This window comes from Hyperolius riggenbachi, chromosome 3 (genome assembly GCF_040937935.1).
Source record: "Hyperolius riggenbachi isolate aHypRig1 chromosome 3, aHypRig1.pri, whole genome shotgun sequence".
Classification (NCBI taxonomy): domain Eukaryota; kingdom Metazoa; phylum Chordata; class Amphibia; order Anura; family Hyperoliidae; genus Hyperolius; species Hyperolius riggenbachi.
The window spans coordinates 341,737,380-341,751,323 of NC_090648.1; the positions used below are offsets into that span (position 1 = coordinate 341,737,380).

Genomic DNA, 13,944 nt, shown 5'->3' on the forward strand with positions numbered 1-13,944 from the left:
GCATAGCACAGATGAGCTTTTTAAGAATTTTTTTTTAAATGCAGCACAGGTTTGCTGGATGATACAGGCTCTCCATCAGTACCATCCCTACTATGAAGCCACCTGAATAATTGGATTCAAACCAATGACACTAATATATGCAGAGCGGCCACAGTGGGACACAATTTTAACTTTTACCTGGTCCATCATCATCGGGTTCTCTCATTTCCAGCACTGCAGCTTACCACTTTATGATGGCTTCTCCGTACATTCCTGATGCATGTCATGTGACATCTGGAGCATAAAAGAGATGCTGCTACTGTATGGTGATAGGCTGCAGTGCAGAAGAGGAGAGAACCCGGTGATGGACCACTGTGGTCGCTCTGCATAAACAAAGGTGGGTTGGGACACTGAATTTGGCTGCACTTCTTTGTGAGGGAAGGTATTACACATACTGGCCACACTTCTTGTCTGAGGGGTGTCGCTTATGGGAGGAATAGGTGGCAAAAAGTTTAGAACTGGCCCTGCTCATCAAACTTATTAAATAAGGTTCAATGTCATGTTACAGTGCACACAGTCCTGACAATACTTTTCAGGGGTTGCAGTAGTGGTAGAAACATTAAAGGCGACACAATGATGGCTGCTCCATTACGGAAGATACCGTTTATTAACAGTCACACTGCAGGAGATGCAGTGATGGCAGCCATATTACATGAAATCAGTTGTAATACAGAGGGTGCAGTGCTGGTGGCCCGGTTACAAGAGGAACTGTAACTAAACCCCATTACAGATGAGTAGAGTTGGGCCGAACGGTTCGCCTGCGAACGGTTCCATGCGAACTTCAGTGGTTCGCGTTCGCGTCCCGCAGGCGAACCTTTGCGGAAGTTCGGTTCGCCCTATAATGCACATGGAGGGTCAACTTTGACCCTCTACATCACAGTCAGCAGGCCCAGTGTAGCCAATTAGGCTACACTAGCCCCTGGAGCCCCACCCCCCCTTATATAAGGCAGGCAGCGGCGGCCATTACGGTCACTCGTGTGCTGCCTGCGTTAGTGAGAGTAGGGCGAGCTGCTGCAGACTGTCTCTCAGGGAAAGATTAGTTAGGCTTAACTTGTTCCTGTCTGGCTGCATACCTGTGCTCTGAACCCACCACTGCATACCTGTGCTGTGAACCCACCACTGCATACCTGTGCTGTGAACCCACCACTGCATACCTGTGCTGTGAACCCACCACTGCATACCTGTGCTGTGAACCCACCACTGCATACCTGTGCTGTGAACCCACCACTGCATACCTGTTCAGTGAACCTGCCACTGCATACCTGTTCTGTTCAGTGGACCCGCCACTGTATACCTGTTCATTGAACCCACCACTGCATACCTGTGCTGTGAACCCACCACTGCATACCTGTTCTGTGAACCCACCACTGCATACCTGTTCAGTGAACCCGCCACTGCATACCTGTTCTGTTCAGTGGACCCGCCACTGTATACCTGTTCAGTGAACCCGCCACTGCATACCTGTTCTGTTCAGTGGACCCGCCACTGTATACCTGTTCAGAAAGCGTCCTGTCAGAAAGGACCTTCAGCGCAGCTGGAGGCATTGTCACAGAGAAGAGAAGTCGCCTAAGTCACAAAAGTGTTAAGTACCTCACCTTTATCAAAATGAATGAGGCATGGATCCCGGAGGGCTGCTGCCCGCCCCAAGACTAAGTCAGTCCCCGCACACACAGCATCTCTGCCTGCACGCCGTGTGACTGGCTGCCTGGCCTGCCCCAAGAAGACTAAGTCGCTCCCAGTCCCTCCACACAGCATGTCTGCCTGCAGGCCGCTTGACTACCTTCTCCGCCACCACCAACAGGGTCCGGGACTCCAGGCGGATTGCTGAATTTTTTAGGTCGTAATAATTTTTCTGGTGCGTGTACATGACTGCCTAATTTTTCTGGCTGCACTGCGGGCAGCTGCAACAACAAAAGAAAAGGCATGTACATGCGCCCATTCCCCTTCGTGATCATTACCTTGCCGTGGTGAAGGGGCTTGCGTATCACAATGAAGCAATGACCGGCGCCTAGATGAGTGTCTCGGGGGGCACACCCACGATAATAAGGTCGTTGCCTCATTGTGGTCAGACCAAATTTGATCAGCTGGACAGTCACTGTTCTGTCATTCAGCTACATCAGCCAGGCGACCATATGGGCTGTAAAGCCACCAAAACCTGCACTCTCGCCATGGTGCGCACCAGTCCAGCACGGCCGTCACTACACAAACAGCTGTTTGCGGTGCGTTACACGGTGAGTTTGGTGTGTCAGTGTGAAGCAGTACCTTAATTACACTACCTGATTGATGTATACACATGCAAGATGTTTGAAAGCACTTTAGGCCTGTCATTTAGCATTCAATGTGATTTCTGCCCTTAAAACGCTGCTTTACGTCAAATCCAGATTTTTCCCCGGGACTTTTGGCATGTATCCCACTCCGCCATGCCCCCCTCCAGGTGTTAGACCCCTTGAAACATCTTTTCCATCACTTTTGTGGCCAGCATAATTATTATTTTTTTTCAAAGTTCGCATCCCCATTGAAGTCTATTGCGGTTCGCGAACTTTAACGCGAACCGAACCTTCCGCGGAAGTTCGCGAACCAGGTTCGCGAACCTAAAATCGGAGGTTCGGCCCAACTCTACAGATGAGAGAGTTTGGTGGTAGCCATATCATACAGGGTAGAGCCTTATAGGTTTTCACATTAGTGGAGAATGGATGATGGCGGTCATGCTACAGAAGACAATGCTAAGTCAGCCAGGAAACAGTGTGACAGCAGCCTATTACAAGATAGAAGGCAAAGGCAGCCACATTACAAGAGATAGCCCACTCGCCGAATGGATACCAGGGAAATACTAAATCAAACACTGGAGGTCCAAAGACCAGCCCTATAGGTACAATTAAAAGAGAGGTACTCTTTATTATGGAAAAATCATATGTCTAAAACAGAGGGGTGTATGTGTCAACACCTGTCTCTGATGGCTACAGATGCATGTCTGTGTGAGTATGTGCTCAAGATTGCTGTAAAGGACTACTCTAGTATCATTGCTGATCCCCCTACACTCTTAAGAGTGGGGTGTAGCTAGCCCAGATCAGTCCTGTTACACTGTAATGGGCTCAGAGGCGTATAGAAGTGGAGATGCTGATAGTACTTCCAGCATACCACTCAATTGCTATAGCAGTAACGCACTGGGTTCAAACAGTAGCATCTCAGACATGCACATGTAACAAAGGAGGGAAAGGAGAGAGATCTATATACAACAGATGGTGCTATACATATATATACAGTGCTGCTATAGTATTGACCAGTTTCACCCAGATGGCTTCTTCAGAACGTGACATAGTGCACAGTGCTATTTACAACATAAATACATCCCCCCACCAGCTGTACATTTGGACAGAGTGTCCCCCTGCAACCCTCAGAATAGCCCAAGTCAGAGCTAGCACATGCTGTGAAAGCGTGGTTTAAATGAGGCAGATAGTTAATATTGCCAAATGGTCATGCCATTTTTCCCATTTAGAACCTACTACACTGATAAAGAGTCTTCGGTACTCTTGGCAAGTGTTACCTGCTTCCTCTTATAGAGAAATGTTCTTAAAACAGTACCACTATGACTACATATCTCCAGAAAAATCTTTTTGTATGTCTTTATCAGATTCTCACTCATGCCTAAAATGCAGTTTTGCACATGCAGACCTATTGCATAATTTTTGGAGTTGCAGGAAGATCAAAAAGTTTTGGTGTCACGTGGTATCCTATGCTATAACTCATCTGCTAAATTATGTGCCATTCACACCAGACTGGGCACTCTTTGGCATTACAGAAATCGAAGGAACAAGGGTCACAAAAAGGAGTAAGAAGCTAGCGGTGATCATTTCGACAGTGGATTTCCCATAACCCTCCCACCCTGGCACAATTTAAATTAAAGTTATATCATGTGTTTCTTATGGATTGGATAGAGATGTCCGTGCACAAGGACGCTCTCACCAAGCACTTCTTTGAAGTGTGCGAAAGTTTTATAGATACCCTTACTTCCCCCTTAAAGCAACAAATCATTGATTCATTTCAGCTAACACAATGGTATCAAGAGAGACTGATGGCGCCGACCATGGCTCCTGGAAACTTCCTTTATGGAAAGGCCTTAAAGCTGTCACCAATTACAAGCCTCCCCCACAACATGCCACCCCTAGCATCGACCTTGCCAAGGAACTCAGTAACTTCTACTGCAGGTTCGAGTGCCAGGACTCACCTGCGAGGCATCTGTCACCGTCTGTCACCCCACTGGCCCCAGCAGTCCACACCTCGAGCCCAAATTCACCCCCCCTGGAGGTGTGCGAATCCGTTGCCAGACGCCACTTGTCAGCACTGAACCCCAGGAAAGCCTCGGGCCCTGACAGTGTGTCCCCTGCCTGCCTGAAGGCCTGTTGAGAGCAACTTGCCCCCATCCTCACCGCCGTTTACAACAAGTCACTCCAGATGGGCAAAGTCCCTGTGTGCCTAAAGGGGTCCACCATCATTCCTGTCCCCAAAAAACAGGGAGTCACCGACCTCAACAACTTCAGGCCTGTGGCACTAACATCGGTTATCATGAAGACCCTCAAAAGGGTTGTCCTGTCCTTCCTAAAGTCCTCCACTAGGGCCCTTCTTGACCCTTTCCAGTTTACGTACAGGGCAAACAGGTCCACTGATGATGCCATCAATATCTGCCTGGAGCTCATCAGTGACCACCTGGATAGGCCAGACTCGTATGCCAGAATACTCCTCCTGGACTTCAGGTCAGCCTTCAATACCATCTGCCCACGCACACTTCATGAGGGTCTAGCAGCACTCGGGGTCCATTCCACCCTATGCCTTTGGATCACAGACTTCCTATCCAATCTGTCAAACTGGGTGATATCTCCTCTCAACCTCGGACCACTAATATGGGGGCTCCACAAGGCTGCGTCCTATCTCCGATGCTGTTCTCCCTCTACACGAACAATTGCAGATCCACAGCAGACTCGGTCAAGGATATCAAATTTGCAGACGACACCACTATCGTTGGCCTTGTCACCAATAATGACGAGAGGGACTATCGTCAGCAGGTAGACAGAATCTGCCACTGGTGCAGGGAGAATAGGCTGGTTCTGAACACAGCAAAAACCGTGGAGATAATTATCGATTTCAGGAAGCATGCCCCCTTACTACTACCAATCCAGATTGATGGCACTGAAGTGGCAAGAGTAACCAGTGTCACCTCCTGGGCACCACCATCTCAAAGGACCTGAGATGGAGGGCTAACACCAGCTCCACCCTGGCGAAGGCCCAGAAAAGACTCTTCTTCCTCCGCCAGCTGAAAGAGTTCGGCATGCCCCACCAGGTTCTCACAAGATTCTACTCTGCCACCACAGAGTCTATACTCTGCTCTTCCATCCTGGTCTGGTACGCTGGTTCCTCTGCCAGTGACAGGCGCAAACTCCAGAGGGTCATTAGATCAGCAGAGAGAATCATCGGGAAACCCCTCCCGTCACTTGAACTACTTTACAACACGAGACTACGCACTAGAGCGCTGAAGATAGCCAACGACTCCTCCTATCCCGGCCAGGGCTACTTCAGTCACCTACGTTCAGGGCGGAGATTCCAGGTCATCCCCACCAGGACTACGAGGCACCGGAACTGTTTTTTTCCCTCCGCCGTCAACCTCCTGAACTCATCTCATGTTCCGCCTCCACCACCTCCTTTTTAGGACAGTCTGGCCCTGTCACAGACATCCTGTCTGCCTGGAACTGTAATGGCTTTAGCTGCACTCATCTGCACTGTTCTCTTAGTCTGATATCGCGATCTTAACTTACTTTCTTGCTACATGCTCCTGTATTATCTTGTGAATGCTTTACCGTGTATATCTCCTGTATATTGCACTATTGTCGGTTATTTTTCTTCTTTTGTCTTTGGAATTGCTGAGCTCTGTATGTGCCAAACCCAATTCCAGGCATGATCCTGTCATGCTTGGCAAAATAAAGATTCTGATTCTGATTCTGATAAATGATCCACCGATACTGATCTCTCCTAGTTAATTGATTTCCTAATATTATTTTGGGCGTTTTCCTCCTTTATAATCCTTTTGTTAATGTTCATAATGATTGTATATGAGAGGTGGTAGTGGAATTATTTGCGATATTCTGAATGTTATCATGAGAAATATTAACATATAATTCCATGTTAAGGTCACATCTATACTTCCATCATTGTATTGCTCAGTCACTATGCACTCAGTTAAACGCTTGTGATTAACAGTGCCTTCCATTTTGTCAAGCTGTTATGTTGCTGTACTCTTTGTAAATGTTGAACGTGGTTTTCCTTCTGAAGTAAAAAAACGTTTGAAACTAAATGAGGCAGCTAGTTTCCATATGCCCACTCCTCAGGGAGGGGTTACGCCACAGATTACCTTCTGCATATGCATGTTGCAGGTCACCCAGTCTGGCTCATTCATCCTGTCATGTAAGCCTAGCAAGCCCCGTCCCTGTGTGTGGGCAGGGCGGCGTTACATGTGTCTACAGCAAGGCATTTCCCCGTAGGTGTAACATAATTTCCTGTAATGTCACTTCCTATTGGGGATAACGTAGCCATGGTAACGTGCGCCGTTATCAGCGCATACAGTCCAGCCTGGCATGTTATACAGGTTGGCATGGTAACCTAACAACTCCTCCAGCGCTGAGCAAGTGATCACATATATGGGGCGCCGCTTGATTACCGCTGCGACAATGGTACCAAGCTTCCTGGGAATACAACACCTATCTATGAGCAAGCAGCATCTCTAAATTAAAGGGGTTGTATCCCATTGTCATTTGCTCATTGTGTTCGCGAGTTATGAGGCGATGTGTCAAAAACACATAACGGTATCAGTGAGCCTAAAGGTGCGTACACACATGCGACTATAGTCGTTTGTAACGATCGTTCCCCGATCTTTACCAACGATGATCGTTACAAAAAACGAACCACCGACTTTTAAGGCAAACGACGAACGAGCCAAATCGTTACAAAAGAAAGTTCTGTCTCGGCGGATTTTAACCAACGACGATCGTTTGCAAAAGTAGTACATCGTTGGAAACGGTCGTTCGTACTAGGCTTGACATGCGTATTTCACTATTTCTCTGTGAAACTTCTCATTTTTATGCGCAGGCGCAATAGTTGCTTTACGTGATGTAACGTTCGTTCTAACGATCAGATCGTTACACACCTTTTAAAACTATCTTTACTTAGGTCGTTCTTTCATCAATTAAAAGTTCGTTCGTCGTTCTCAACGAACGATCGTTGTCGCATGTGTGTACGTAGCATAAGGATTTTGTTTACACAGGTGGGGACCAGGAGAAATTCTGTGTGTGGCAGATGGAAAATAGTGGAGGGAATGACAGCCACATATATTCTTAATATATAGTATATGTAAGGGTCATTGGTTATACCCTCAAAGATTACAGAGGGACCTACAGGAAAAGAAAGAGACATATTGTGCACACATCTGATTTGTCACTAATTTCAAACAGTGAATGTCGCATAACCTAGCTGATATACCTTACACTGTTGTGTCTCATATACATACCTCCCAACTTTTTGAGATGAGAAAAAGGGACACTTAAGCCATGCCCCTGCCACACCCCGGCCATGCCCTCACCACGCCTCTTGTCACGCATACCATAAAGATTTCATAAGAAACATATGTTGTTTTATAATTCAAACCACACTGGTCCTTTCTCTCCTGGCTCATTTTCCTTCATAGTAACATTTTAACATGAGTAATATATCAATTTAAAGGTTGGGAATAAAGTTTAGAGTCAATCAAACACATTTTTAGCATAGAAATATATATACTTACATAGAAAGAGGGACAAAGTCCTGAAAGAGGGACAAATGAGGAGGAAAGAGAGACAGGTCTCCCAAAAAGGGACTGTCCCTCCGAAAAAGGGACAGTTGGGAGCTATGCATATAAATCAGGAGTACAGAAAGCATGCTAAATTAAAGTCCTCATTCAGGCCCTTCTGGGCCAATGTCTCAAGTCTGAAAATCCATTGTGATTTCAACTGTGTGAGTTTTTCTTATCAAAATCCCCCCCTCTGAAGTCTGAAGCCATTCTTCCAATGCTGCAGGCCCCCAAATCTGATATCAAACCGACTGGATGAATGAACACAGTTCATGTGTTTGGCAACAGAGGTCTCACTTTTGTGTTTAATATTGCCATTGTGTTCTAGGATCCTTCTTTTTGGGGTCTCGTGGTTTTGCCAACATACCACAGGTTGCATCTGCAGCTAGCTACATACACGGTGCCAGGGGTGTCACAATTAATCAATGAAAGGATCCAAAATCTCCTCCCATTGCTCGGGGATGTACAGAACTTCACCATCTGCATGTAGCTACATGTTTTACATCTCCCACACCTGTGAGATCCTGTTGGTCTCTGTGGGATCCACGTGGGAGGGGGAGATGGTGGTCTATCCTCAAACACACTGTGTACTAAGATGTCTCTTAAATTAGCAGATCTTCTGTATGTGATTGATGGACGTTGTGGTAAAAAACGCACAAGATATTTGTCCTGCTGAAGGACCGGCCAATAGTGTTGCATTATCTTGAATATAGCATGAGATTGATTAGTAAAGGTGCCAATTAATCGCGGCGCTATGCGGCCAGAAGGCACCTGTTCAGTCCCTTGTTTGGTAGTAAGGGTATGCGTCCTAGGTGTGGCTTTAGCCCTAACATATGCCTTGTCAATGACTTCCTCGGGAAACCCTCTTTGTACAAATCTATGTTTCAAAAGCTGACTCTCCCTCTCAAAAGCTATTTCCTCCAAGCAATTTCTCCCCGCTCGGAGGAATTGTCCCGTAGGGATTCCTCTTTTTAGGGATTTGGGGTGCGCACTTTCCCATCTTAAGAGGGCGTTGGTGGACGTGGGTTTACGATAAATGTCCGTCTGGATTGCTCCCCTTGATGACAATAGTGAGATCAAGGAAGTTGATGAATTTTTTGTTTATCTCATGTGTAAACAGGATGAATGAGCCAGACTGGGTGACCTGCAACATACATATGCAGAAGGTAATCTGTGGCGTAACCCCTCCCTGAGGGGTGGGCATATGGAAACTAGCTGCCTCATTTAAACCACGCTTTCACAGCATGTGCTAGCTCTGACTTGGGCTATCCTGAGGGTTGCAGGGGGACACTCTGTCCAAATGTACAGCTGGTGAGGGGATGTATTTATGTTGTAAATAGCACTGTGCACTATGTCACGTTCTAAAGAAGCCATCTGGGTGAAACCGGTCAATACTATAGCAGCACTGTATATATATGTATAGCACCATCTGTTGTATATAGATCTCTCTCCTTTCCCTCCTTTGTTACATGTGCATGTCTGAGATGCTACTGTTTGAACCCAGTGCGTTACTGCTATAGCAATTAAGTGGTATGCTGGAAGTACTATCAGCATCTCCACTTCTATACGCCTCTGAGCCCATTACAGTGTAACAGGACTGATCTGGGCTAGCTACACCCCACTCTTAAGAGTGTAGGGGGATCAGCAATGATACTAGAGTAGTCCTTTACAGCAATCCTGAGCACATACTCACACAGACATGCATCTGTAGCCATCAGAGACAGGTGTTGACACATACACCCCTCTGTTTTAGACATATGATTTTTCCATAATAAAGAGTACCTCTCTTTTAATTGTACCTATAGGGCTGGTCTTTGGACCTCCAGTGTTTGATTGACATTACAAGAGATGCAATTATGGTTATGATGTTCATGTGGCGACCACTGCAACATTATGGATAGACAGCTCCAACATTACTGGAAGATGTGATGCAGTACAATGCCTGTAGAATTTATTTTTACAGATATAAAACCTAAAAAAGAAGCTATTGTTTTTAAAGATAAGGGCTAATTATAGCAAAATGCATTTAGAAATGTGTAGGTAATTGTGCATGTGCGTGGCCATGTGGAGGCCTAGAATTCACTGTCATCTACCTGTATACCATTGATAGCCCCTAGGAATGTGTTGTTCGTTTGGTTAGCCTGCCCTGTAGAGCAGCAAGTTTCTTTTGCATTTGGAAACCATGGTGACAAACGCAGGTTGATCAGCAGGGTCCTACTCTGTCACATGATTCAGATGAGGTTTTAACGAGGCTGCTCTCCACCTATCAGAGAGCCATGTACCTCAAGCTAAAGAAAGACAGCTGAGTGTAGAAGATATGTTACAGATCTGCTGCCTGCAGCTGGATACTGAAAGGAACAGGACTCTGTCTAGACACACTGTTCTTAGTGCTGTTAATCTATCATTGAAACAAGGCTCAGTGATTTGCGCAGTAGCAGACAGACAGCAGTGTAACAGACCGTGTTTGAAATGTGCACTGGAGAAAGATCAGCGAGCTATTACTGGAAGTGCTGGCAATATATACACACTTCAGAAGTAAGAGTTGCTGCAAAGAAAGGGGGATCTTTCTGTTCAAAGGCATTCATGTGTGTAATGGTCAGCATGTGTGCCTTCTCAAGCTACAAATCATTCCTGGTCCTCTGGTGTCCATTCTCTTTCTGAGCATCTGGATTATTAGAATTCTGAAGCCCTTCTGAGTACAAGTTTCAGTCTAAGGCCTACATGTGATGTCAGCACAATTTTTTTTGACATTCCTGGTAATCTAGCTTCAGGATATTGGGGAACTTTTTATCTGATATCCTAAAAACTGTTCCCTACTCAAACTTACTCCAACAAAATTTACATTTACTCACTAATTCTTCCAGCCTCCCACCTAATCTAAAACTTGTGTCTCACACACTCACCACTCAACTTTGGGGGTCACGTGTGTAAAGGAGTTCTCCGAAGTCTGCCTACTGGCATTTAGTTGGCAGTTTAAGATATGAAAAACCATTGCCAAGGGCTCTTGTTTCTCAGTGCAGCGCTCTACTACTAGTCTGACTGCTTGGCAAGTAGCTGGACAGCGTATTGTACAGGTTACCCGTTAGTGATGCCAGCCAGAACAGGTGAGCTGCTGCTAAACTGCAGGGGGGAGGGGGGGGTTGAAATAAAGTTGAGGAGACCTGGGGGGTTTCCACATATTTAGCAGCCCCCAATTCCATTTTTTGGGGTGGGGGTGTCAGGGGGGCCTCCAGGTTTATTTTAACCGGGGTTCATGAAGGGACCCCTAGGCATCCCTCAAAGAAACAAGAAGAGATGGCCCAAACTGTTCGCCCGGACAGGGGTGTGTAACCGTTTGCATCTCAAGGCGAACACTTGGCGTTTTTGCCCTCTACACATTATAATGGAGCTAAAAATTGACTCCTCCCTCACCCCAGAGTTAGCAGGCAAATGGCAGCCAATCAGCAATCCCTCCTACCTGGACCGCCCCCCCAACTATCAGAATGCCAGCACAGCAGCCATTTTGCAGTCTGTGTTCGGCTTCTGTGAGAGGCAGATTAGGGAGAGTGTATTGTTGACAAGAAGAGCGTAGGTAGGCCTGTGTTCTGTGTCCTCAGTGCAGATTGTTGCTGCTGCCACATAGTCCTGAACAGCTAAGCCCTTCTTAGGGCACCTAGTATCCACTACTGCCCCCTGTATAAGGCCTCAGTGTAGAATCAGTGTTTTTTTGGTCAATTAACTGTCAATGAACTACCTCAGCCTGACCATAGTGGCTGGAAAACTGCGATCGCCTGCACTCCCTTGAACGTGTGCACAAGCACAGTGGGCACTACACACCACTACACAAAGATTGCCACTGAGAGGACTAACATTTATGTCCTGGAGATGTCAACTAGCAAAAACAATGATTTGCTCACCAGACGTTATCACTAAAGATCTTTTTGGTTGTTTGTGGTGCGTTAAACACGGTGTTTCGGTTGTCAGTGTGAACCAGGGCATAACCTTTACACTACCTTAATGCCGTGTTAGCATGCTGGACGTTTGAAAGCACTTCATTCCACAAATGTAGCAATGTACTTTGATTTCTGCCCTTTAGAGATTAAAACATGACTTTGTGTCAACTACGTAATTTTTGGTGGGACATTTGCCATGGATTGCCCTCCGGCATGCCACGGTCCAGGTGTTATGCCCCTTAACTACTTGAGGACCACAGTCTTTCTGCCCCTTAAGGACCAGACACTTTTTTTCCATTCAGACCACTGCAGCTGTCATGGTTTATTGCTCGGTCATACAACCTACCATCTAAATGAATTTTACCTCATTTTCTTTTCACCAATACAGCTTTCTTTTGGTGCTATTTGATTGCTGCTGTGATTTTTACATTTTATTATATTCATCAGACAAAGACATGAATTTTGTCAAAAAAATGATTTTTTTTTACTTTCTGTGCTGACATTTTTCAAATAAAGTAAAATTGCTGTATACATTTTTGTCCTAATTTATTGTGCTACATGTCTTTGATTAAAAAAAAAACCATTCAGTGTATATTTATTGGTTTAGGTAAAAGTTATAGCGTTTACAAACTATGGTGCAAAAAGTGAATTTTCCCACTTTGAAGCATGACACTATTGTAGATAGAAGCGGCTGGGCATATCCAGTAAAAATTGACCTTTATTGTAAACAGATCAAAAACTGATGTATGACATCAACAGCAACAGGGTGCCAGGAGAGAGAGGGACAAGCAAGATAAAACAGTCGACAGCTGTTTCACACTCAGCAAACGAGCGCTTCGAGCGCTTCCTCAGGTCCTGAGGAAGCGCTCGTTTGCTGAGTGCGAAACAGCTGTCGACTGTTGTATCTTGCTTGTCCCTCTCTCTCCTGGCACCCTGTTGCTGTTGATGTCATACATCAGGTTTTAATCTGTTTACAATAAAGGTCATGTCACAGGAGCCCTAGTGGCTGACCGCACTTAGCCTTCTAAACGGTGCCAGCGCACAGATCGTGCGAACTCTGGTCGCAGTCAATGCGCAGGAACCGTTAAGAATTAGCCGCAGACAACTCAGAAGGGAGCCTGTGAGACACGGGTGATTACAACTTCACCCACTGGTTCAGAGTAAACTGCCACCACCGCGGTTACCATGGGACCGTGGAGCCCACTAACTGACTGACTAGTCCTGCGAATAAAACGGTTAAACACACGGTATTCTGTCTAGCCAACAACAAACAAAAAGTAGCGTATCTTCAGAGACCCGGGATCAGTTCTGTGTGTGCTGATAAGCAGGGTAGCGGACAGTGAATGACTTGGAGAAAGTCGTTTATTCACGCAATATAAATAATTAATATATACAGACAATTATTAAAGTCAACAATTATTAAAACAGTAATAGCCAGTATAAAAAAATAAAAGAAGGGAGAAAAATACTTAGTTCCTGGAAAGATGTCCTTTTTGTGGGAAAATCAGAGTTCTGGGTTTCAACCTGAGTTCAGAGTTCAGACCAGGTGGATGCCAGCATATCCTCAAGCTGGCACCTGATGAGTTCAAGATGTTCCAGGGTGGAGGACACTGAGTTTGGGTCCTCTGCCATTCTTATGCCCCTGATTCAGTAGGAGGGAGTGAGGGCGGGGAGCCACACACCCCCTTAGAAGATGAGATGAGCCCTCCCCTTGTCCTGGGGACTAGAAATCATAACTACCCATATATGGGCTCTATCTCACAGAACCGTACAGGTCAGGGCAGATTTATTAACATTTTCAGGTCTGTCTCGATTTACCCAGCGCCCTGATACCAGACATGAGGGGTGGGACCCCTGTGGTATCATCAGGCACTTTCAAACTGCCTAACTGGCAGTCCTTACCTCAGAATGTTCTGAAACTTCCTCAGAACCAGCACCGGGGCTCATGCTACACTTCCCCCACATTTGGCGAAGCTGCCATCTCAGGAACCCCAGAAATATGACAGATTTGGGAAGTTATGGATATGCTATGAGACTCAGGTTATTCCCAGGCAAAGGCTCTTTGAAGTTTGGGGTTGCCAGCTAGGTGTCACCTCCCCTGCT

At 46.0% G+C, this 13,944-nt stretch overlaps 1 long non-coding RNA gene across 1 annotated transcript in view; it reads right to left on the minus strand.

Annotated features, from left to right (window-relative positions):
* The window catches only part of LOC137563890 (uncharacterized), a 182,946-nt gene extending 172,866 nt beyond the window's left edge, over positions 1-10,080 (minus strand). The window contains exon 1 of the long non-coding RNA XR_011030462.1: positions 10,003-10,080. This is a non-coding gene — a long non-coding RNA (uncharacterized lncRNA). The remainder of the gene's footprint in view (positions 1-10,002) is intronic.
* Positions 10,081-13,944: the final 3,864 nt, after the last annotated feature.